Source organism: Vulpes vulpes, chromosome 1 (assembly GCF_048418805.1).
Source record: "Vulpes vulpes isolate BD-2025 chromosome 1, VulVul3, whole genome shotgun sequence".
In the NCBI taxonomy this organism is placed as follows: Eukaryota; Metazoa; Chordata; class Mammalia; order Carnivora; family Canidae; genus Vulpes; species Vulpes vulpes.
Window position 1 is genome coordinate 185,595,323 of NC_132780.1, and position 24,150 is coordinate 185,619,472.

General features: G+C 41.7%; 1 long non-coding RNA gene across 1 annotated transcript; it reads right to left on the reverse strand.

Annotated features, from left to right (window-relative positions):
- Positions 1-10,996: 10,996 nt before the first annotated feature.
- LOC140595505 (uncharacterized) lies at positions 10,997-23,849 on the reverse strand. The gene is made up of 4 exons (XR_011997189.1): positions 23,799-23,849; positions 19,808-19,944; positions 16,731-16,845; positions 10,997-13,585 (listed from the first exon to the last, which is right to left on the reverse strand). It is a non-coding gene; the product is annotated as an uncharacterized lncRNA (long non-coding RNA).
- Between the last annotated feature and the right edge of the window lie 301 nt (positions 23,850-24,150).

Genomic DNA, 24,150 nt, shown 5'->3' on the forward strand with positions numbered 1-24,150 from the left:
CCAGACCCATCCTCAGGGAGTACTAACCACCCAATCCTTCCCTCACAAACGTACACAGACCTCAGGAAGACAAACATACTATGCATATATCCAGCCCCCTTAGGTTCAGGAAGAAAGGTTTGTTTCTCTCACTGACATGATTTCTTTCCTGATTTGAGGTCTCTCCTAAAGTCTACCAATGCTTTAGAAACCAGGCTATCAAATTTCTTTGCCCATGTTTTACATTTTTTTTTCAGGGGCATTGCTAATAAAAGTCATAGGGGAAAAAATATGGTTTGTCAAGAAATATTTTAAAATAGTGTGGATGGCTCAGTGTATGTAGTTAGTGGATATGGCTTAAAAAAAAATAAACAAAACACCATTTCATAAGAACACATCAGAAGCCCAGTCCTGATATAACCTATGGCATTCTGAAAGAAGTCAATAAATAAAAAGGCAATGGCACTTTTAACCACATATGCTAACTAGGTCATCTAATAATGATGACATGATTCTAGTCATGCAAGGGTATCATCTACTCATTATGATTCAAGTTATGGTCGATGACATTGATATAACTTAGAAGAGTATAAGATAGAGGAAATATTTCATAGTAAATAGACCAAGAATGATTCCCCTTGGAATAGTAAAGGTACAAATTGCTTTAGTTTTCATTTCCATGGCGCTAAATTTGTATTTCATGTGAGGGCCTATAATTGATGACTGCTTACTTGTCTGAGGCGAAAAAGGATAAAAAAATAGATTATGATTGTCAAGGTTGTTTGTGTTAGTAGCTAAAATGGCAAGCAGTACCCCGAAGTCTTTGTAAGCAGCACACAGATATTTTTCTTTTTAAAGAAAACAAAGTGTTAGGCAAAAAGTTACAAGCCAAAATACCCTATATCATCCAGCTGACATGGTTCACAGTTTTTCTCGGAACAATGATTGTATCACAGCAAAACATACTGTTATGCATCCATCCAGATCAGTCCTAGATTTTCTCAAAAGCGTTACAGGATTGAAGTTTTTTGTTTTTTTTTTTTTTTAGGATACAAAATATCTGCAGTTGTTCCACATTTTGGTATTCTCTTTTTTAAAAAAAAAAAAGTCTAAGTTGGTTAACAAAAGCATCTCGATGTTGCTATACTTAGTAAATAATTTAAAATTCATAATAATTACTTCCATATGTCAAATTCCCCTCTTCCCCAGATTCCCAATTGCCTCTCATTATCTTAGATAGCCCTATTTCTAAATTTCTCTTGATGTGTTGTAGATACTATTATGTCCTACTTCTGAGAATAATTCATTACCATTCTGCGTATTGAAGTATTAATTTATATAAGCAAAGGGGCAATCACATTTAGTTAAGAAAAATAAGAAGCTATTGTTCTAGTGAGTATTCATTTTGGTTTCTACCCACAGAAGGAGTGCACGTGTGCATGTGTGCACACATGCACGTGTGTGAACTAAATAACTGACAAATCCTCACTTTCCAAACCCTCAGTCAGTTTGTTTCTCATACAATGAGAACTCTAACTTTTTAAAAAGGTTAATTTTGAAAATAATTATAAACTCTATAGTGACTTTTTATACTACCTGATATTTACCCATTACGTCAGTGTTTCTCAAACTGTCTGTGGTTTTAAAAGAAAGAAGGGAAGAAGGAAAGAAGAAATCTTTTCTCAGGTTCCAATTTATCATGGACCATGACTTCTGTTAAAATACACACATATATATATATATGAATTTTCAGTCATATGTAATCCTTACAAATGTTTCTAAGTGCTTGCTATCAATGTTGGGTTTGCCCCATTGCAGACCAGGGAGCAACAGTAGTACTGCTTTAGACTTGGTATCTCCTCAAATGGAAAGCATAGAATTTTGTTTTTAGAAAGTTACTTCAAATGCTATAGAAATACCTAAGTTTGTTTTTGTGAAAGCAGAAAACTATCAATCATTTTTTTTCCATCTGGCATGCAATATTAGAGATTAATGGTTGAGAGATCATTGCATCTGGGTGATTTGAATAAAAATTAAGGTGGGCGGGACTTGGAAGAGGCAAAAGATAAGGAGGGGAACTCACTGGATTTTGGCAAGGATTTCAAGTCACAGGGCATGGGGAGCAGTGGGGAGGGGCGGGGATGTTTTGGATCTTATGGCATAATTTACTGACATCAATAATAGATATTTACAGTGAAGCTTTACCTGGGTAGTCAATAATATGCCTAACAACTTTTGAAAAATCCTATTTAATATTGTTAAGATTAACTCACATTAACTGGTTTTCAGTCGACTTTCACTAGCAGAAAATCTAATTAAAGAGTAGATTAGACAAAATAGAAGCTTATATTTACTCAAGTAGAAGTTGTTCTGATAAAATAGTTTCTAGTGTTGGTTCAGGGGTGCACAGATCAGTGCTACTGAGACCTCTGGATTTCTTGTCCATTTGCTCATGGTCACAAAATGATTGCCAAAGCTCTAGCCATCATATCTGCATTATCAGGTAGAGAAATGAAGGAAGTGACAAAGTGACATCTATATCAGCAAAAGAAGACGGCTTCCACTTATGTCTTATTGGACAAAGCCTGTTAAATGTCCCTCATAACCACTAGGGAGGCTGGGAAATGGGTGTCTTTAACTGGATTTGGCATGAACCAAGAAAGAAAGGAAGAAGAGAAATTAGGTAGGCAACTAACAGTATTTGCCATATACTCCAATCTGACCTGACCCAGGAGGAAAGCAAGCAATGATTATTTAGCCCCAACACTATTTTTTTTAGGAACCATAGTAGATTAGTAGATGCTTCAGTTGCATGATCTCATTTCATACTCTAACCCTCCAGGGCAAGTATCATGATCCCCATTTAACAATGGAAACACTGAGTTTCTGAAACTGCAAGTGATGGTCATATCATTTAAATGGCATATCTGTAACCCGGAGCTTGATTCAAATCCTGTGGTGTCTCTGCTGTGCCAGTTAGTCCGATTCCTCCTGACCAGCGTTTAGGACCACATGGGTTGTTGGGATTCCCGCCCCACCCCCCGACTTAACTTAGTTATAGCCCATTCGTTCTGAGTCTCTTAAGCTGAAGGTACAAAAATATAATGAGGATTCTGTGAAACTTAATGCACATTTTAGACAACATTACAAGCAAAGCTTACTGAAAATCTGAACTACAAATAGGCAACTAAAGTAACTAAAAGGAACGCCTGGGTGGCTCAGTCGGTTAAGCATCTGCCTTCCGCTCAGGTCATGATCCCGGGGTCCTGGATCAAGCCCTACTTTACAGAGCAGGGAGCCTGTTTTTCCCTCTCCCCCTGCCTGCTGCTCCATCTGCTTGTGCTTTCTCTCCTCTGTCAAATGAATGAATAAACTCTTTTAAAAGAAAGAAAGTACCTCTAAAAGTGTGATATATCACAATATCATTAACCAGCTAAATACAAATGTAAGTTTTATTTGGGACTGCTTAGGTCTACACTGGCCCATACCTCAGCTGTCTTGGGTCTTGGGCTGGTTTACTTGCTTGCAGAGTTGCAGAACATCTCTAGTTCCCTCTCCTGGAGAGGTGAAAATATCTTTTCCCACGTGTGTTTCAGGAGGCTCACAAATGCATACTATGTGCAGTCAAAAAAAAAAAAAAACCTTTTGAGCCATATATAGATGCACTCTGTGATGGTTAATTTTGTGTGTCTGCTTGGCTAGACCAAAGTGTCCATTATTTGGTCAAACATTATTCTAGATCTTTCTGTGAAGGTTTTTTAAAATGAGATTAACATTTAAATCAGTAGACTTTAAAGAAAGCTTACCCTCCATAATGTAGATGGACTTCATCCAATCAGTTGAGGGTCTAAATAGACTAGTCCTCAGGGACTGACTGACCTCCCATGAGGAAGGGAATTTTGCCAACTGATTGCCTTCAGATTCAAATTAAGATATCAACTTTTCTGTGGGTCTGCAGCCCACTGACCCACCTTGCAGATTTTGGACTTGCTAGACTCCGTAATCGGGTGAGCCAATTCCTCAGAATAAACCTTAACATAAGTTTCTAGACAGATAGACAGACGGACATCCCATTGTTTGTTTCCCTGGAGTATCCTGACTAACACACTTTGATGAGTCTCACACTTATCTCTTTCTTCTTTCCTCATTTTACCTCTAATTTTCTTCAGTTAGATGCTTCATGTAGTACTACTGTTTTGTTTTCTCTCAAACTAGGAGGGTATTTATATCTTCTATCAAACTCCTTTGTTTATGTGGGAAAGGATTAACCTACCACCAGAAAGATCACACCCACACACACACCCTTGTTTGCATTGCTCTCTAACTCACCCGTTGGCGATAGAACAAGCTTTTTCACCCATAAAGAACGGACCACAGCAAGGATCAGACCTCTCCCCTGCACATCAACTTAAATGCTGTCAAATTGTTCTGAATCCCTTACTACCTACTATATAGTTATCACCTGAAGACCTTGATTTACACAGTAGCTTCTTTTCTATATTAGGAAAATAAGAGAAATGACCTTTTGGCCTCCCTCTGACATAGAGGAGCTAGAAACCCCAGTCGGAATACACGCCTTTCAGGCCTCCCCACCGAAGACGTGCTGTTTCACCTAGCTGTCACATGCCCCCTTGAACACCTGCTCCCCAACACCCTGTGCCTGTTGAAAGACTTCTTGCTCATAGTTCCCAGCACTCCAGACCTCTTCTGCCCCCGGAGGAGCTCACAAGAGCTCACCTCTATCACAGAAGCCAGCTAAACTAAAGCATGTCTAACCAAAGAACCATAATTTTAAAAATATGCATTACTAGTTTCTGAAAGCCCACTACTGAGCACTTAGAATAATAACATCGTCTTCGTGCTTATCAAGCTTGAAGTTTCAGAGGTTATGTTAAACATCCCAGCTAAGGAGAGACATATATATGCGCGTGCGCACACACACACACACTTATAGGTAAACACACGTATGTGTTCACTCAAAGCCTATTTATTAAGCCCCTGTTAGGAGTAAGAAAGCTGCCCAGGCACTGGGATGCTCTACATTGTCTCTGTAGTTCCTCCCCCACTAGCATCCCCTAAAATGAAACCACGATCTGCTTTTCAGAGGTGCCAAACGTGATAGGCATGTGTGATAGGGATAGTGATTCGGTCAAATTTTTTCACAAGGCAGTTAAACAAAGGGTTCTTAATCCATGCTATCACCACTAGCAAAGTTTCTTTCCTCTGTTTATTTCACAAAGATTGAGCACCCACCAGATGCCAGGGCAGCGGGCTGGCAGGTACCAGGAAATGGAGAAAATGGACACATTCTCTGCCTGCCGGTTGCTCCCAGTCTAGGTGAAGAAAGCAAGGGTCTGATTTTATTTCTCCAACAGAAGTTGAGTGAGCTTTCACACATTCGCGGGACTGGAAAACTGCTGTCTGCTCAACAGTCGTTGATGGCTGCAGAAGAAATTATACAGGCGGCGAGAACAGTGCGAGGCCTCCTCCTTTTGTTTTTCAGTATGACCTCTTCTGGCCCATCTTTGAGATTTTTCTTTCATGAGTTATACCAATGAAAAAATCTCAGTGGAGTCATGAAATGTGTTAGGAAACCCCCCTGATTAAAAAGGTCTGCCTTGGGTCACCGGGGTGGCTCAGTCGGTTAAGCATCTGCCTTTAGCTCAGGTCATAATTCCGTGGTCCTTGAGATCAAGCCCCACATGGGGGTCCCTGCTCAGCAAGGGGCCTGCTTCTCCCTCTTCCCCTGCTTGTGCTCTCTCTCACTCTTTCTCTGTCTCTCAAATAAATAAATAAAAATCTTTTTTTAAAAAAAAATGTTTTCTGCCTTATTGAGCCTTTCGTTGGTGAACTCGATTACAGCCTCCCATATTAAAATCATACTAAAATTTCTTTTTGGAGTTCAGAAGAAATCAAACCTGAACCCTTCCTTCAAGCAGCTTCTTTTCCAATGGAGGAGCCTACACCAGTAGCTTTTCTGCACAGTATATCTTTGACTCTTTCATTTGTTTACCTTTGCATTATAACAAAGTGGCAGACAGACAGACAGACAATCATGCAAAGCTCATTAAGAAATGTCTCGTTGTGAAATGTCTGCTGAGATGCCATGTCCATAGTGAGCAGCTTGTGGCCAATGTGTGAATGGGGCAGGACAGGAACATTCTGATTATTCAGCTACTCTCCACCCCAGTGTATTTATGAAGTAATTATTTCCAAACTTGACATCTTTTGAGGTCATTTTTCTTCATTCCCTTTTTCTGGAAGAGATGATAGTTTTTAAATTTAATCATTGCAGGCTTGAGGCATAAATAAGAATGTGAAATTGTGTCATGAGCTCACACAAAAATTTGACTCCCTCCCCCCAGATTCTTCCAGTTTAAAGGCAAGAGTTTGCTTTGTGCAGATGACAACAGGGTGAATGTGCTTTCAGGAGTCACAGAATCGGATAGGTCCATCTTTACGCATCAGAGCCATTGCTCAGCTGGGAGCTGAGCGCTGCTGGTTTTGGGCTTTGGGTCTGCCCTGTGGCCAGCCATCTCTTCTTTCAAATCTCCATGGAAGAAAGTCGCAAGTTCTCTGGGTATTTGCAACACCGTCTAACAACTCTTGAGGAGGAAGCCAGTTCTAGACGACATAAGAATGTTTCTCTTGCCTCCTACCACTGCTCTTTCCAACAGGTTTCCCGTTCCTGCACACCTCTACTTTCAAACCTGAACCCCCCAAATCGATAACTTGACAAAGTGTTGACGATCTTACATACAAGATGGAATATCTAACAGCCTCCACAGGACACAGAAATAAATCTCTAATAGTGGAATGTGCGGTGCTGGAAAGATATTTTGAAGAAGGGCATGGCATTTTCTCCATGCCCCTCAAGTCATAACATGTCGATGGCTGTGTATTACACCTAAGCCATCTGGAAGAGATTTTTCTGGGACAGTCATAAGCCAAAATATTCCATCCATCTGTCCGATCGTGTGTCAGACCATGTGTCTCGATTTCTAGTTTAGAAAATATGGCCCCTGTACTTATTACCTCAGTTCCATTTACAGTCACTTCTAATCCAAATGTTGTTGGGTTGCTTTTGGGGCTTTTGCCTTATCCTTAGCTGAAATGAAGAAAGCCACTCACCACCACCTCCTCTACCTCACCTGATGTTTGAAAGCTGGTGCCACCTCCCTCCTTCAGCTTTCCTTCTCTAGCTAGACACCTCAGTTCTCCTGGGTTCCCACATTGGGCCAGCATGGTCTCTGGCACTGAGAAGCACTTAATAAATGTCTCTTACATAAACAAATGTCAATCCTTTCTTCCTCCCCTTCCCCTCATCGCTCTACCCCCATCCCCACCCCCCAGGAGCTGAAGCTCCAACAGACCTCTAGAACTTCATAGAACCTGCAAAGATAAATAATCGGGAAGACATCACCGAGAAAAGAAATGAAGAGTCCTCACTTCCCCATGGACCCAAGCCTTCTGAACCAGCGAGGGTGTTGTGTGTGGGACAAGAGTTACTGTAATTGCTACTATGTGACATTTAGATCCGTCAAAGTAGATCCCAACTTGAGTAATGATCGGATTAGCATAAACAGTGTGTTTATAACTTCAATGAATCACCTACAAATATTTCTCCTATATCTTTCCCATGAATTGTACTTCCCTGGAAGTAGTGTTTCAAGTAGTGCCTCTTAAGTCTTGGGCCGCCAGAATATTCTATGCATGTGACCAGATGCTGTGTGGGTATGAATGGGCATATCAATACTACCTGTCCTTGATGATTTCTAGGACTTTTTAAAGACTTTAGCTAAGTGAACATATTTAATGCTGTCAAAAATAATTCAACATGAATTTGTCCACTTATCAATTAAAATGTGTCTTTATGGAATACCTACTATGTGTCAAATATTACTTTTCTTTTTGGGGAAAAATGGCGAACAACATAGATGAGGCTCTTGCTCCCACATAATTCACAACCTAGTATAAGGAGACACATTTAAACATATAAGCAGAGAAATAAATCATTGTATCAGGCAGTGATAAGAGGAACAAAGGGGGAAAAGAGTCTGGGAACTCCATCTTGGTCTGATGGTTCTCTGAGTTCTCTTTTTTCTCTCTCCGCCCATGAGGCTGTGAGGTAAGACAAGGATCAGAATGAGGCCAGAGCATTTATCTGCCTTTGGACCTAGCTTCCCTCTATCTGAGTCTTCTACTCTCCCTGCGGAGCAGACAAGCTAGGGAAAGGACAAGGGGCAGTGGAGTCCTCAGAGTTCACAGGAAGCCAGCAACTACCCGCGGTAGTTCTCATTTATTAGTCCCTGAGTGCTCTAAGAAGTGGTAAAAGTGATGGGTCATCCACAATACACACACACTTACACACACACACACACACAAATACACACACTTCCTATGCTTAGAAGGAGGCAATGAATTAGTGACTCCTGCCTGTCATGTGGTTTAGAGTCATGATGTCTATTCATGCCTGACGGGCCCCTCCTCAGAGCATCCTCCTGAGCCCACCCCCTCAAGTGTGGAGGACACTGACCACTTCCTGAGAGGGTCCTATCCAGGTTTCCTCAACCATAGTGAGCATGTCTGAAAACTCAAACCAAAACTTTACCAAACATAAAACAAAGGAAAAATCGCCTTTTGTAATCAATGTGTCACATCACCCTCATTATCAGCAGACGCAGTTTGAAGTTCCCCCAGTATTGGCTCTGTGCAAAGCCAGTCTCAGAGCAACAAGGACATTTTTCCTGACCTACAGCTGCTTAGAAAAGAAGTCAGGGAGATAGAACACATATGTAAAAAATGGTCAGCATTGGAAATCTAAAGTAAATAATGCAATTACAGAAATACCAGAAAGAAAACACAGATGAGTGGTTTTTTTTCGATCTCAGGATGAGGAAGATGTTTCCAAGCATGGCACCAAAGACAGAAACCCTTACTAATAATATTTCTGGTGACGATGAATATACTAGTGATGACAATAATGAAAATACTAGACTATCCCCACTCTGGAATTGAACTGGCACAGCACTTCCAGTGACGCAAAAGGAAGGAGCACAACTGAGCAATGAGGAGAGTCATTCGCCTTCACCCTCTTCCTGCTCAGAGTTTTTGGCCGACTGAGCAAGAAATAAGCAGGGAGCATCACAAGTATACAGGACCCCAGAAATGCTCAACTATGCCTGCTTGATTTACATATTTATTCCAAATCAAGCCCGCCTCCTCCGTTCTTCCTTTGACACCATGCCACTCCTACTTCGGAGTACCGCCCTTGAGGCAATCCTGACCATCCTGGGCAGACCCCAAGTGTGACCAGTTGCCTTGCACCAAGTTGGATCATACAGACACCTCCACGTATGACTTTGCATCCTAATATGGGGCATGTTTTGGTGTCCCAGATTTTCTTATAGGAAGCCTAGACACTTCTTCTTGGAAGACAATACTGAGATTTTTTTTTCTTCCAAGTGAGTACAAACCATATTTTGTTTTTGTGCTTAGAATGTTCAAAGTAGGGGCACCTGGGTGGCTCAGTGGTTGAGCGTCTGCCTTTGGCTCAGGGCGTGATCTGGGGTCCTAGGATCTAGTCCTGCATAGGGCTCCCCATGAGGAGCCTGCTTCTCCCTCTGCCTATGTCTCTGCCTCTCTCTGTGTGTCTCTCATGAATAAATAAATAAAATATTTTAGAAAAAAAAGAATGTTCAAAGTACCAGAGGTTTCTTTTCTGTTACAGCTTACAGATAGTATTAAACAAATTGTTTTTACATTACTTTGGGGCTTGGTAATTTGCACAACTTGTTTCCCCCAAAATGGTTGATTTTACTGATTTCTAAAATTCTATTTGAACTTGAAGTTACAAATATATCTTATTTGCAATTTTCTTTGCCATAATTACTCTCAAATAATAGCAAAACTAATTGCTAATACTTACTGATTCACATACCTGCTGTATCGAGCATCTTTCTTTACATGTATCACCTTATTTGATATCCATCATGAGGTAGGTACCACTGTCATCTCCACATTACAGGTAAGAGAATTGACACACAAATAAAGTAAATAATGTGCCCAAGACCATGCAGGTAATAAGCAGCAGAGGCAAGATTCAAACTCAAGCTGTGTGATTTGAAAACCTGAGAAAAAAATATTTAAAAATATGTATACAAATGGAATATTACTCAGCCATTAGAAATGACAAATACCCACCATTTGCTTTGATGTGGATGGAACTGTAGGGTATTATGCTGAGTGAAATAAGTCAATCGGAGAAGGACAAACATTATATGGTCTCATTCATTTGGGGACTATAAAAAATAGTGACAGGGAATAAAGGGGAAAGGAGAAAAATGAGTGGGAAATATCAGAAAGGGAGACAGAACATGAGAGACTCCTAACTCTGAGAAACGAACTAGGGGTGGGGGAAGGGGAGGTAGGCGGGGGGTGGGGGTGACTGGGTGATGGGCACTGAGGGGGGCACTTGATGGGATGAGCACTGGGTGTTTTATTCTATATGTTGGCAAATTGAACACCAATAAAAAATAAATTTACACAAAAAATAAAAAATAAAAAAATTTAAAAAATAAAAATATGTATCCATATTTCAAGTAATGCGCAACATATAAAGAGCTCCTATCTACAGGAGGCAGACAAAAATGGTGATGGGAAACTTCCAAAGAATGTATATAGATGTTCACTGCAGCCGTGTTTATAGAAGACCAAAGATTTTTTTTAAAAAATCAGAAACAATCCAAATTGTCCCCAGCAATAAATAGCTTGAGTCAGTTATGCTTCATTTACATTATGGAATACTAGGAGGACATAAGAAAGTAACTAAGGTCTATATTTGTTGATATAGAAAAAAATAAAGGAGTTTTCTAAACAGTTAGCAGAGTACTGTTGAGTTTTTAAAAAATGAATATGTGTGTAGCATCACAGAGCTAACTCTTAAAGAATAAATACAAAAATATCAGCAATGGCTACATCTGGGTAATAAAATGACTAGTGGTTTTCAATTTATTCCTTTTTTTTTTTCCGTATGGTCTAAGATTTTTCAGTAAGCCTGGATTCTTTTCATAATCATAAAAATATAAAACTGTCCCCAGACAAGTAACAGTACAAATTACGGGTTCAGTGTCAAATGAATGACATAATTCAAGAAACCGAGGCATGGTCCCCTGTGCTCTCTGGATTCCAGCGTTCAAAATGCTAAAATGTTGACGCAGTTCTCCTCATTCAGGACTGTTATCCCTATTCAATTGGAAAGCGCTCAGAAGCCAAGAACTGGGCCCAGTGCCTTCCCAGGGGATTTATAGCAACTCCTCAGGCAAACTGCAGAAAGAACCAGAAGAAAGATGGCCAATCAGCAGCTCACACACCACGTGGCTCCCAAGGGAGAGAAAACTGGGATGCATGCTTTTCCAACCCCATCCTTAGCCCAGGCTAAGGATGGAAACAGGCCAGGGAGAGACAAAAGGGGGGGGGGGTGAGAAAAAGCTCATTTCTCAAAAGTTTTATTGTTAATATTATTGCCAATTTGTCATTATGTACATTTCAGGCCCCCAGTTGGTCCTCTTGCTCATAACAAAAGGTCAGAGACTGTTCTTATTGCTTCGCTAATGCAGAATTCAACAAATGGACACTGGTGAACTGTCAAAACCCTGCAAACCCCAGTGGCTTCTTATTTACATGTGTATCTTTGTTATCCTGGGCACGTTCTCCCAGCCCTCAAAGGAACTGTAGTGTCACTGCAGCTGACAACGGCCAGAGCTCCTGGTTGCGGAGGCTGGCCCTTGCCAGGATTTAGCCTTGGACAGCAGGAGGATCTGGCTCTCCTCATAACATGTCTGCTGCTTTTCTATTCCCTCCATCTCCTCCCAGGGATGTTTCTGCAATAAAGGGAAATCATTTCCCCCTCATATTCCCTGAGATTGAAATGACTCGCCCGTGTACTAACCGCTGTCAAAGGGGCATCTCGGCTGTGCCTCAATTAATGCGACACCAGAGAAACAGCTCCATTTGTGAACACCTCTCAAGTCAGGCCTCCTTCAAGACGACAGCCCCTGGCATAGAACAACTTGGAATGAGTTGTCCAGACCTTGGATTTCCCTTCCAGAGGCCTGGGAGGGTCTGCCTTCGACTGGGCCCTGCTTTTCGTCTCTCCCTGCCTGCCAACGTGCCCAGGGACAGAAGCTGTGTCTGGCAGCAAAATATCTGGAGCATTGAATAAAAAGCCCATTTCTGGAATTTCTCTCTTTGACGTGAAGCCCACCTTGTACACGAGACACAGCCAAAAGAAAAACTGAGGTGATGATCCCCAAAGAGACGTTTGGCCTATGATGGAAGGGTAAGAACCAGTGCGAATCTCCGCCTGGTTCCCTGGGCTGGGCCAGCCAGGCTGTCACACATGTGGCCGCTCATGTCTTCCCCACACGACTCTCTGCTCTGTCCTCAAGAGCAGTCAAGTTCATCCTGGCCACCGAAGACAGAAACACTTTGATCTCCCAGGCCTCTCTACCAATCCGGTTATCCTCAACCCCGATTTTCAATTTCACCGGAACGCATCGAGCCGTAGTGGACTGTCGTGTGCGTGTGCACATCAGGCCCAGCAAAGAGGCCACGGACTGGGCTGTGCCCCTTGAAGCCCACCTGCAACGCTCTGATGGCTTTTCTTATTTTTCATATCAGATTTCCCGAGTAAGCTATTTAAGATTCATCTCCCTATTTATGCCATAAACGCTCTCATTCCTGAAATCTTTCCAGACGATGGTTCTCTGCAGGGCCGTGTTAGCAGAAAGCACTGCAGCCTGGGCAGTTTTGGTCACGATAGCAAACGCCACTGATTAAATTAAAAGGACACCTGTGAGGTTCTTCCCTCCCACCCCCTTTGTTTCCTATGAAATGCTCCAGTAAATAGGTTAAATTATCTGTATCTGAAGGAGAAGCAAACACCGTCTGGCTCTCATCCCACCAGTCCACTTTTTGCTGCTGCAAAAGAAACCGACCTGCACTCCAGACATACAGTGTCCTCATCCAACCAGCCACCGCATGACATCAAACTTCTTCTCGCAATGAACCAATAACTATTACTTACCCCAAAAGTGCCCCCTGGTTCATTTGCCAGCCCTGTGTACCTCCCTATATGCTTTTCTTAGACCGCCTCTAAACCCATACCAGAGAGCATAAAAGTTGTTTTCCAAGGCGCTGGGTTATTTATTGGTAGTTCTTTCTGGCAACTTCCTGTAGCTTGTCAGAGTGGTGGCCTGAACTCGGCCAATTACCACAGGTGAAACAGACCGATGCTCCTAAGGAAAATTTGATAAGCTTGGTTTCTCTTTTCTATTACCTTTTGGTTAGAATTTCACAGGGCTTAAATCAAGCAGCATCTCTTAGGGACTTCAGAGCTGTTCCTTTCTCTCTGAGCACAGGGGAAAGGGCAGGAAATTGGCACTCTAATCGAATTCAGACTGTGCGATTGGCAATCAGTGGGTTTTCACATTTGGGTCTGGACTGTTTGCTGAGCTTCGGTGTTAGGCCCATGGATAACAAGAGGCCAATAAAGCGGAAAAGTGTATGTCCTATAGCATCGCTTCTCCTTGTTATCCGGAGGACCCTGGAGAATCACAGAGAATAATGTAATTAGTAGGAAGGTGCCGTTGTACCGGAAGGATAAGAGGAAAGAAGACAAGTTTATTTCTGCATATAAGTAACTTAAATACAGCTTAATCCAGCGGCCCAGTGGACCATCGGAAAACACTTTGACTCCGAAAGCAGGAGCAGCGGAGTCAAGAATTAGAACTAATTGAGAGGCAGCAAAATGGAAGAGTTTTGTGTGGCTTAACAAGTCTATCTGAGGAAATACCACATCTCTGCCAACACGTTTTCATTTGTGGCCTCTCCATTTTTTCACTAACATCAGTGTACCATGCAAAGAAATATGCTTTGATTTTACAGTCAAGAGAGTACATCCTTGGGGAGAGGCTTCAGACAGTCCCAAAGAGAGACCCCTGAAATGCTTTGTTGTCACCAAAAGCAAGAGAGTCATAATGACGCCAGCCAGGGTGCTCAGCCTTTGCACACACATCCCACCTAATCCTGCCCACAACCCTACGAGGCGTGTTCTGCAGCTCGCCCCCATCTTACAGATAAGGAACCCGAGGCTGAAAGAGGATCAGTAACTCCTCAGGTCACAGAACTGCTAAGGGGCAGAGCCAGGAGCGACTCAAAACCATGCAATGAACCACTACCCCCTTATGTCCTTGGTTGCATCTTCATTTGGAGGGAGTTTCCAAAAACGAATTTCTTTTACTGATAAATTCCTCTTTGGGCGGGAGCATTTACTGCAAACCTATTAGCAAGACTATTGGTTGGAAAAGTGGGGAGATGAGGCCGATCTGTAAGATTTTTGCTTTTAAGCTACCATGGGACAATAAGTTGCCCTTGACCTTCTCCCTATATCACTGTGACTATGCATATTTATCCCACAATCCTCTCTTTTGACATCTTCTTCTCCTTCTGTCTCTCAGAAAAATTACTATTGTGAACTTTACGTATCGTTTTATGTTCAACATTTAAATGGAGAGGAACATGTTTGGTAGCGATTGTATTTTCTTCCCCAAGAGCAGCCTCTTTCTTCCTAGATTTCTCTCTTCTTTTTTCTGATGCTCCCTCCCCCTCTACTCCCTTTATTATCTTCTCTGCCACACTCTCTTCCTTGCTCTTTGCCTTATTTCACTCTCCTGAAATCATGACCCTCAGAGAGTGTATACACAATGCATTCATTAAATTGATCTTTATTCTACCCACTTTCCTGTGACCATCCCAGATTGTCTGCTTCTTTGATTTTGAAATTACATTCCTGGCATGAAATCCGCCAGGGTTAAGGTATCCAGAAACTGAACAGGTATAGGGCTATCCTTTCTTTAAGTACATTTCCTATAACCTGGAATTCTCGCTGAGTGGCTGCGTTCCCTCTATCTCTATTGTTCCTATGTCTGCTTTTCTTCTTATAATAATTTATTATTATAATTAAATTTGAGACAGGGAGGGGATGGGGCACCTGGGTGGCTCAGTCAGTTGAGTGTCTGCCTTGGGCTCATGTCCTTGGATGGAGCCCTGCATCAGGTTCCTTGCTCAGTGGGGACCCTGCTTCTCCCTTTCCCTCTGCCTGCCCCTACCCTTCCTCTGCTCATGCTCTCTCTCTCTCTGTCAAATAAATAAATAAAATCTTAAAAAGGAAGAAAGGAAGAAAAGAAAGAGCGGGGGGAAGGGGAGGAGGCTTGTGAAAAGATGAGATTTAGTGAATATTGGGGGGTTGAGAAGACAGTCTCTCAGGCAGCACTGCATGGCCCTGGCCTTCCTCACTCCTCGCTGCCCCACACGTGACCCAGCTGTCTGACACCCCACACACTCAGAGCACTAAGGGTGATCCAAGGTGCCAACAAGCTGATTTCATAAATAAACTCCTCTATGTCGAGATAGAAGTGAATGTCACAAAGGGCCTCTGGGGAGAAATGGCCCTCAGTCCTCTGTGTTCTGCTTTGCTTTATTATCTAAGGCCAAGTAATAGTGTTTGTGAGGACAGGAATTTATCCAGGTGTAGGACCTTGGAAACACAATCCCCTTGTTGATAAAGCCAGGCTTCTAAATATGTCTGGGATCATGCCCCTAGATGATTGCTTTGGCCAGTTTTAAAATAATAAATTCTGACAAAGAACAATCTTTCTCTTCACAGAACCAGACTTCTTTGCCTGCCTTTTTACAGGTACTTCAGGGACAGTTAGTGGTCTGTGCATCCTGCCATGTATACTCTGAAAATCCTGTCACCTTGAATCTGGAATGGCCGCTGTGGCTCATTTTGGCCAGTAGAATGCAGCAGAAGTGATGCCACATGGCTTCAGGGACCAGGTCATAAAATGATATGCTGCTTCATCTGGGTCCTTTGGAATTCTTACTCTGAGGAAGGCCAGCCACTTGGTAAGAAAGCGGACTCCTCAGATCACCACAAGCTACCCAAATAGAGAAGCTCCCGGCATGAGAGAGACATGCCCAGCCAGTCCTAGCTGTTCCAGCCCTACCAGCAGAGGTGCCAGGCATGTAAGTGAAGATGCCACCTTGGACATCCAAAGCCTTCAGGTGACTCAGGCCCAGCCTCTGTCCAACTCTTCTTATATGAAACACTGACCGCAGTTGGTCCAAAGAACCATGAGAGGTAATAATAAATCATTGTTTCAAGCTACTAAGTTTGGAGATGGCTTATCACACAGAAAAGGCTAAGTAAAGCATTTGTCTTTCATCAAAACCAGTCCCCAGACCCAACTTGGACTCAGAAGAAACCTGTTTTCCCCAAGGTCTCCTTGACCTTGAAACCCCCAGAGAATTCACAGTATATCAAGTTCCACACTGAATACTAAGAAAGAGCCCTATGGAACTCCTCTATGACAAGGGACACAAAAAGTCCAAAGGGGACAGTTACTATAAAATAGTAAGTTGCCTCACTGGTGTGACACTTATCTTCTTTAACCAATGTCTAAACCAGTAGCCTGAGAAAGAGCATATATCAAAATATCAAAAAGTAAGTCAAAGAATCTGAGAAAACAGAGCAATAGGGAGAGTTCATGATAGCCCGGGTTTTCTCAATCCAGGGTTTATAAACTCTCATTTGCACCCTCACTTGAGATTGCTTGTTGAAGGCATTGTCATCAGGGATGGAATGAAAGATGTTCATTTGAGGCAGCTGATAACTGGAAGTCACTCACCATGTTATGCCTTCTGCCCTCATAGAAAGTCAAGTTGTGAATCCTCCAGGTGACTTTTACAAAGCAGGTTGAAAATACCTTTTAATCCCACTTCTGGTAGAAAGTAAAAGGAGATCTGCAAGGAGGAAAGAAATTTAGGAGGATCTGATTAAAGATTTTGTTTCTAAACAGCATCTTTGTAGTGTGCTCTACACACAGGACTCCACAAATTCTTGCTTAAATCTAACTGTAAAAAAGAAGATATTTTTCACATAGTAATTATCTCTGTGAATTAATGTGCATATTGGGAGTTGTCAGAAAGCAAGACTTCTATAAACCAATGTCTTTGTTTGCCTTTGCTTCTAGAAACCAGAGTCTAGGGGAATCCCTGGGTGGCTCAGCGGTTTAGCACCTGCCTTCAGCCAAGGGCATGATTCTGGAGTCCCAGGATCGAATCCCTCATCAGGTTCCCTGCATGGAGCCTGCTTCTCCCTTTGCCTGTGTCTCTGCCTCTCGCTCTGTGTTTCTCATGAATAAATAAATAAAAATCTTTAAAAAAAAAAAAAAAAAGACAGAAAGAAACCAGAGTCTATGTAATGCCTGAAACCCCTAAAGTCTTCTCCTTCCTTCAGAGAGTAGATTTTAGCCCCTTGAAACATCATACCAAGTTTAACCTGTAAATTATTTCAAGAATTTTTAAAAGTAGGAAAATGTCCAATGTTTAATAAATTCAATAGGCTCTAGCTACCAAATCGTCAGCCAAACTGAACTATCTAAAAATGTTGAGAGTGTGTGTACCCGGGCCAGGGCTAAATGTGCGTTATGGGGCCTCTGACTGTTTGTGATGTTCTCGGGGTGCTCACTGAATCTAGACCCATGCACCCACAGTGAAGGAGTCCATTTCCATCCTCCCGTGGCCCTTATGGTCAAACAAACCTTTTTCAAACAAAACCTTCTTTTAAAGGACAAAGGTATCCCCCCACCTCCCACATGTATTGCTAACAGAGTTCCTTTTTTAAAATGTGACTACTTCTATGGAGAATTAGGTCTATGAGGCTTTCACACATTAGAGAGAGTGTCTGTGATCAGACCCCCTGCATCGCTGTACTCCCCGTGATCTCCTTTTACCCCCTGCTTTCTGGTGGAGTATGGGAGGAGAGGACAGCCGTGGTGCCGCCGGGACAGCTTGCCCAGTATATATGGTTATCCCGTCGTTTGTGCTCAGCGAGGAGATTAGGCTTGGGTGTAAGACGGACCTGGATTTAAATCTTCACTGGGCTGCCAAGCACAACAACCAGTCTCTCGGGCTCTGCTCCTCTGGAACAATAAAGGTAATGATACTCATCAAGCACGGACAGAGTGGGCATTCAATGGGGGTCTGCAGAAGGAAGGGCTATCGTATGGATTAAATTAATTTTGCAAATTAGTCACTGAGATCTGGAAAAAGCAAAGCTGCCTATATTAGAAATGGTGCAAATATTGGGGCTTCCAGGAGTTTCTTAACATGTAAACAGTAATTGAATGTAGGCAAAAAGAAAGTAACACAAATTAGGTATTCAATAAAAAAAAATTTTTTTTTATCTTTCCTGCCCAAAAAGGCTTATACAAGTGTGTGTGCTCTGCACAAGCACAGAACTCCCTGAGGACTGAGTGGTGGGAGAGAAAGGGAGCCAGCCAGGTTTGGGGGAGATGCTCTCTATAAAGCCAAAGGTAATATGACCAACATTTTGTAGTTTCAGTGGTTAGAAAAGTCTACTTACAAACACTCTTGTCTTTTTTATATATGGAGTGTATTCTAATGTAACCGACACTCATATATTACTACACATCTATGCGATTTTGCTATTCTTACTTAGCTAGAAGGAAATCAGGGCACACTCCAGGGTATAACATCTGCAGCAGAAGCCCATATGTGCTGTTTATTTTTATGAATCGAGCACTCTGTTTATAGTTACTTGCTCTTAATTTGAGCCCTGAACTAGAATTCGTTCTTTTGAAGATATCTAGTTAATTATAAGAGCACATAAACTAGAGACTGAAACACATTCCAGGAATATTATGTATGTTTGTAATCTGCGTCAAAAACAACTCATTTATATTTTTGTAAATCTGGAGGAAAAAATGGCAAAGATATCTATACCAGAAAAGCAGTAAAGTTGCATTCGAATTTGGTATTCTCATTAAACTATTAGCAAATTGTGACTACACTTGGAATTCCAAAAAAGAAGAAAACAAACAAACAAGAAATAATACATCTATTTAACAATAGATTCATCGCAGTTGGGTAGAGGTTAAAATTATCACAGTGACAAGCTAATGATCTGATGATTTTTTAAGAAAGATAGATGATATTTTGATGATAGAAAAAAGCATCATCCACCAATGCATCTTACCTTTTGGTTCAGCTGCTTTTCTCCTTCTTAAGGGTCATAATGCATTGATTCTAATATTGTTTAAGGATTTTATTTATTTATTCATGACAGAGAAAGAGGCAGGAACACAAGCAGAGGGAGAAGCAGGCTCCATGTGGGGAGCCTGACGCAGAACTCGATCCCAGGACCCCAGGATCACAACCTGAGCCAAAGGCAGACGTTCAACCCCTGAGCCACCCAGGTGTCCCTTGATCTAATTTTCTAATTTAGCACCATCCTTTAAGCCATTCTACCCCATTAGTAGAATGCCCTTTCACTAAGAGCACCAGCAAGACCCCAGTTCCCATTATGCTTATTTTGTCCAAGAAGAAAAACTGGGTTCCCCAACCATACACTCCACTTAAATCGTGTTCCAAATGTGCTTTCCAATAGCTGCTCCACAACTCCTGTAGATGTCTGAACTTGCCAGACATATATCCCAATTTATTTTAGGTATGAAAATTTAGTCCCGATTATAAGAAGGACTGAGAAAGAGTGAATATCTAAACTTGTCACCACCACTAAAAAATTAAATTCTAAACCAAAAACCAGAGTGAGAAAAATTAAGTTTTGAAATATTTGCTTTTTTTCCCCCTGTCCTTGTCTAAATTCTTAAATATTTTTACAGTATAAAAAATGCCTTCAGGAAAAAAAAAATGACTTCAGAGCAGTCAACGGTGTGTTTACCTTTTGCCACGAAGCCTTGACTTCTCCAGAATAATTTCTCATGAGTTTGCAGGGTAAAAATTTGTGCTGTATCTTTTCTCATCTCCAGCCCCAGCATCAGATGATGCATCTTGGTCAGATATTTCTTACTGAATTGTCTTGATAAAAAAAAAAAAAAAAAACAATAGCTTTAAAAAAACGTATTTTCCACTTGTTATGCAACATGGAGTGATTTCTTGACAGGTTATCTTTTATTTGAAGACCAAATGAGATCAAGTAACATCAGAGACTACTTTAAATTACAAAATGGTCCATGTACATAATTTTGTTATCATCGATATCATCAGTGAATTCATATCACTGCAAATCTCAGAATATAAGATTGGAAGAAAGAAAGAAGAGTGGAAAAAAAAAAAAAACAATTTTCTACATGACAGTAGATGTCAGAGCAGAAACTTCTTGGACCTAAAGGTGGACAGAGAGAGTTTTTCCTCAGGTGTTCGGGCTGGCACAGTCTGGATGGCTGGCAGGTCCCCCCAGCTACAAACCGGGGGCACAGCCTTGACACCACATGGCCACCCACCCCACCTGCCTCTCTCCAGTCTGGGACTCTGCCATCTGCTGCTTCACACAGAAGGAACAGGCTTTCCAACAAGTCAGGAAATAAACTAAAGTGATAAAGAGCACAGAAGGGTTTTTTTTTTTTTTCTTCAGTTTAGGAAAGTCTCTGTTGGAAAGGCGACGAGAAGCTAAAATGTAGTATTAAAAAAAACCAGGAGCAGTGGACCACCAATAGTTCAGAAAATAAGGCTGCTGATGCAAAGTCCGAGTTAAACTTATATTCAATTCCCCAAAGAAGTTTATTCTTACTTGTTGTGATTATTTCCCATAAAAACGTTTCGGCATATGTGCTTAATACTGCAGAAGACACCTACTTCGGGAAACACCATTATGCTCATCTTCTACTGGAGTCCTCATAATTGGTTCTATTTCAGATTTTGCCTATTTCTCACAGACTATCGGAACTAAATTTAAAATGTGAGATTCTGCTATAATTCAGATGACGAGGTAGGCTGGAGGCCTAGCATCTCCAGGAACTGGTGTCATCTACACTTACCAAATCCACTTCCTCAAAATCTCCTCAGTTCCACTTGGAGTTAATTTGACGTATTCCCTCACCATTCTACTGAAACAGCTTTGCCTGAGGTCACCCGGGACCTCCTAACATCCGAAAAGGGCTCCTACATCCCCTGACGGCTCTCCTGACCACGCTTTCTCTCCTGAGACTCTCACTGAGCTTCTGACGTTACACCATCCTCACCCCCCTCTCTCTCCTTTCCTCTGCTAACTCCCCTCCTCTTTCTGTCCCCATACCCGGTGATATTCATCTAGCTTCCTTCTTCTATCTTCAGACCTTTCTTCATTCCTTCTTCCTCAGAAAACCCATCAAGTCATAGGAATCCCGGGATTTGGGGGTATCTGAGGTTTCAACCTAGACTCTTCTTTTTTCTTCACTGCACTCTGTGGTGCAGTGCTTCCTCTCAAATGCCTCAAATATCTCTTGCAGGCTGATAAAGCCCATATTCAAAACTCTTCTCCCCAATCTGTTATGAAAACCTGCCTATTATACCTCTTCCATCTTTTTTGACTATCCCTTTGTCCCTGTTCCCACTGACACTGTCTTAAAATGGGCCCTCTTCATGTCCCCTTCAAAACTAAAATAGTAATATCACCAAAGGCCTTTATTTCAGCCTTTTTTTCCTTCCACTCGATTCATCACACTGCTGCCGGAACAGTCTTTCTATTCCTTTCATTTTTAAAATAAGAATTGTATATATTTAAGACACACAACCTGATTATTTGATACACAACTATAGTGAAATGGTTATTACAGTCAAACTGATTAACAGCTCTTCTCCTCACATCAGAGCACCTGAAATCTACCGTCCTAGCATATTTCCACTATTCAATAGAGTATTATTAACTATAGTCATCATTTTGTACATTAAATCTCTAGATTTATTTATCCTACACAACTGCAACTTTGTACCCAGTGTCTCCCCATCTTCCCCACCTCTCCACCCTGTAGTCATTGGTCTACTCTACTTCTGTGTATTTGACTTTTTGTCAGATTCCACAGATAAGTAAAGTCATGCAGGTTTTTTCCTTTCTGTACCTGGCTTGTTTCACCTCACATAATGTCTTCCAGGTGCAGAAATTGTTAATTTTATCACGTTGCATCCAAGCTTAAATTAGTCAGAGAAACCCATAACCCATAGGATGGAGTCCGGTGCTTTTGGACATCCCATTTGGATGTTCTACGAAGCAGCTCAAAGTCGCCAAGAGCCTTGCAAGGCCCTCCTTTGCTTAACCTCTGCCCACCTCTCCCAGTTTACCTTTTCTTCTCCCTCACATGCATCCATTATGCCAACCAGATCTCAAAGAGTCCATGCTCCCTTTTGCCCCCCATATAATATTTTCACATGCTGTTTCCTTGATCTTTCATACCCTTTACCTCTTTCCCTTCCTGATTAACCTCTACTTGTTCTAAGACACAGTTCAGGTGACACCACCTCCAGGAGGCTCTCCCAGCACCCCTACTCTGAGTTGACTGTCATCCTACTTGCTGACATCCTACCACAGACATGAGTCTTTTAGCCCTTAGCAAACTGCATTGCATGATCTCCCTACCTGCTCTTCAAGGACAGAGGCCACACTTCTGTGTCTTTGCATCCCAATTCCAGGCTCAGCATCTGGCAAACTGCTGATGCCAATCACTTGGTAAACGAATAAATAGGTGAAGGAACTGAACTATAATCTTATCAGGTGACCCCTCCCCAAAATCTATATCCAGAGCCCTGACCTCCCCTTATGGTCCTATATTTTCAACCAAAAGCTGTACATATCTACTTTGGTATCCCACTGTCACCTCAAAATTCAAACACCTAAAAATAAATTTGTCATTTTCACTCTGAAACAAGTTCCTCTTCTGTCATCCCTACTTCTATTCCTGGTACCAGCCTTCTATCAATCAAGCCTCCTCAAAGCCTTCAAGTCATCCTGGGCTGCCTCCTGCCCCTACCTCGCATCGCAAGCTGGTTTCTCAACGCCAACAATTTTTTTCCATACTCGTCCCTTCCTTGCTCAATCCCTCTGCCTCCATCTAAGCCTTTCGCATCCAATTGTGAAAACTTCTTGTGGATTTTCCCAGGATCTTTCACGCCTTGTACACATAACACACAACCACCAGATTCTCGCTAAACATGGCTTTCATTTCATCAGGCCTTTTGCAAAGTTGGTCATTAGATCCTTAGGCTCTAAGAAATAGAGGAAAAACTCCTGAATCTGGGTTTTGCTCCACCTATGGCACCCATACTCCTTAGGAGAGATGAGCTCCTTGGGACAGAAACACAGGTTTCAGTGTCGACCCACTATCTAGCACTCTTCACACTTAGGCCTTTGAGATATAGTAGTTAAAGTGTTAAACTTGACCTCCACCTTCATGACTTTAGACTAAATGTCCTTAGAAGAGCATTGGCCCACCTTTCCAAAAGGACTGTATTCTTTCACACAAGAAATTTCAGTTTAAACTGAATGAGTCTTCTCACTACCTCCTCAAGAATTTCATTTAGGTGGTTCAATTAGGCCTCTACATTCCTGTCTTCTGAGAATTCTCCTGCCTGGATGTTCTGTAGTACCCTCTCAACCCTCAGAGAGCATACCTATCCTTCAAGTCCCACTTTCCTGTGTAATTACAACCTCTGAATCAAAGCAGAGTGAGAGCTTCTGAGATGGGCAGGGGGCTCCCCTTGAATATTCAGCTGAGTTCTTGTCCATGAATGTATATGAGCAAACTACATGCTGCCTAGGAAAGAGTGACGTGAAACAACTAGAGTTAATAGTGACCAAAGCTCATACAGGGCTAGGAATAATGCCTGTTCCCACAGCCAGCCTGGAAAACCTTACAGCTCACAGTGTATTTGGGAGAGTATATATTTGGTAGAGGTCTTACCTCAGTAGTGGAGAATGATTAGAACTGCAGTGAACACTGCTCCAGACCCATCTAATAAAATGAAAAAGAAAAAAAAGCAAAATTCAAAAGGATCAAACTACTTCCACATAATATAACTGCATCCCAGATATACATAAGACTATTTTCAGGAATGGAAAAATATCTAGCACTGAATAAGTTTAAATTTGCAAGATTGTACACTGAATCGAAAATCAGCAGGTATGCCAAGAAACAGAAAAATATGGCCTATAAATCAATAAATCTGATAGATATTAGGATTAATATACAAAGACATTAGAAATGAAAATATTTAAGTTGAACTCAGAGAAAATAAAAACTACTATGTGTTCAA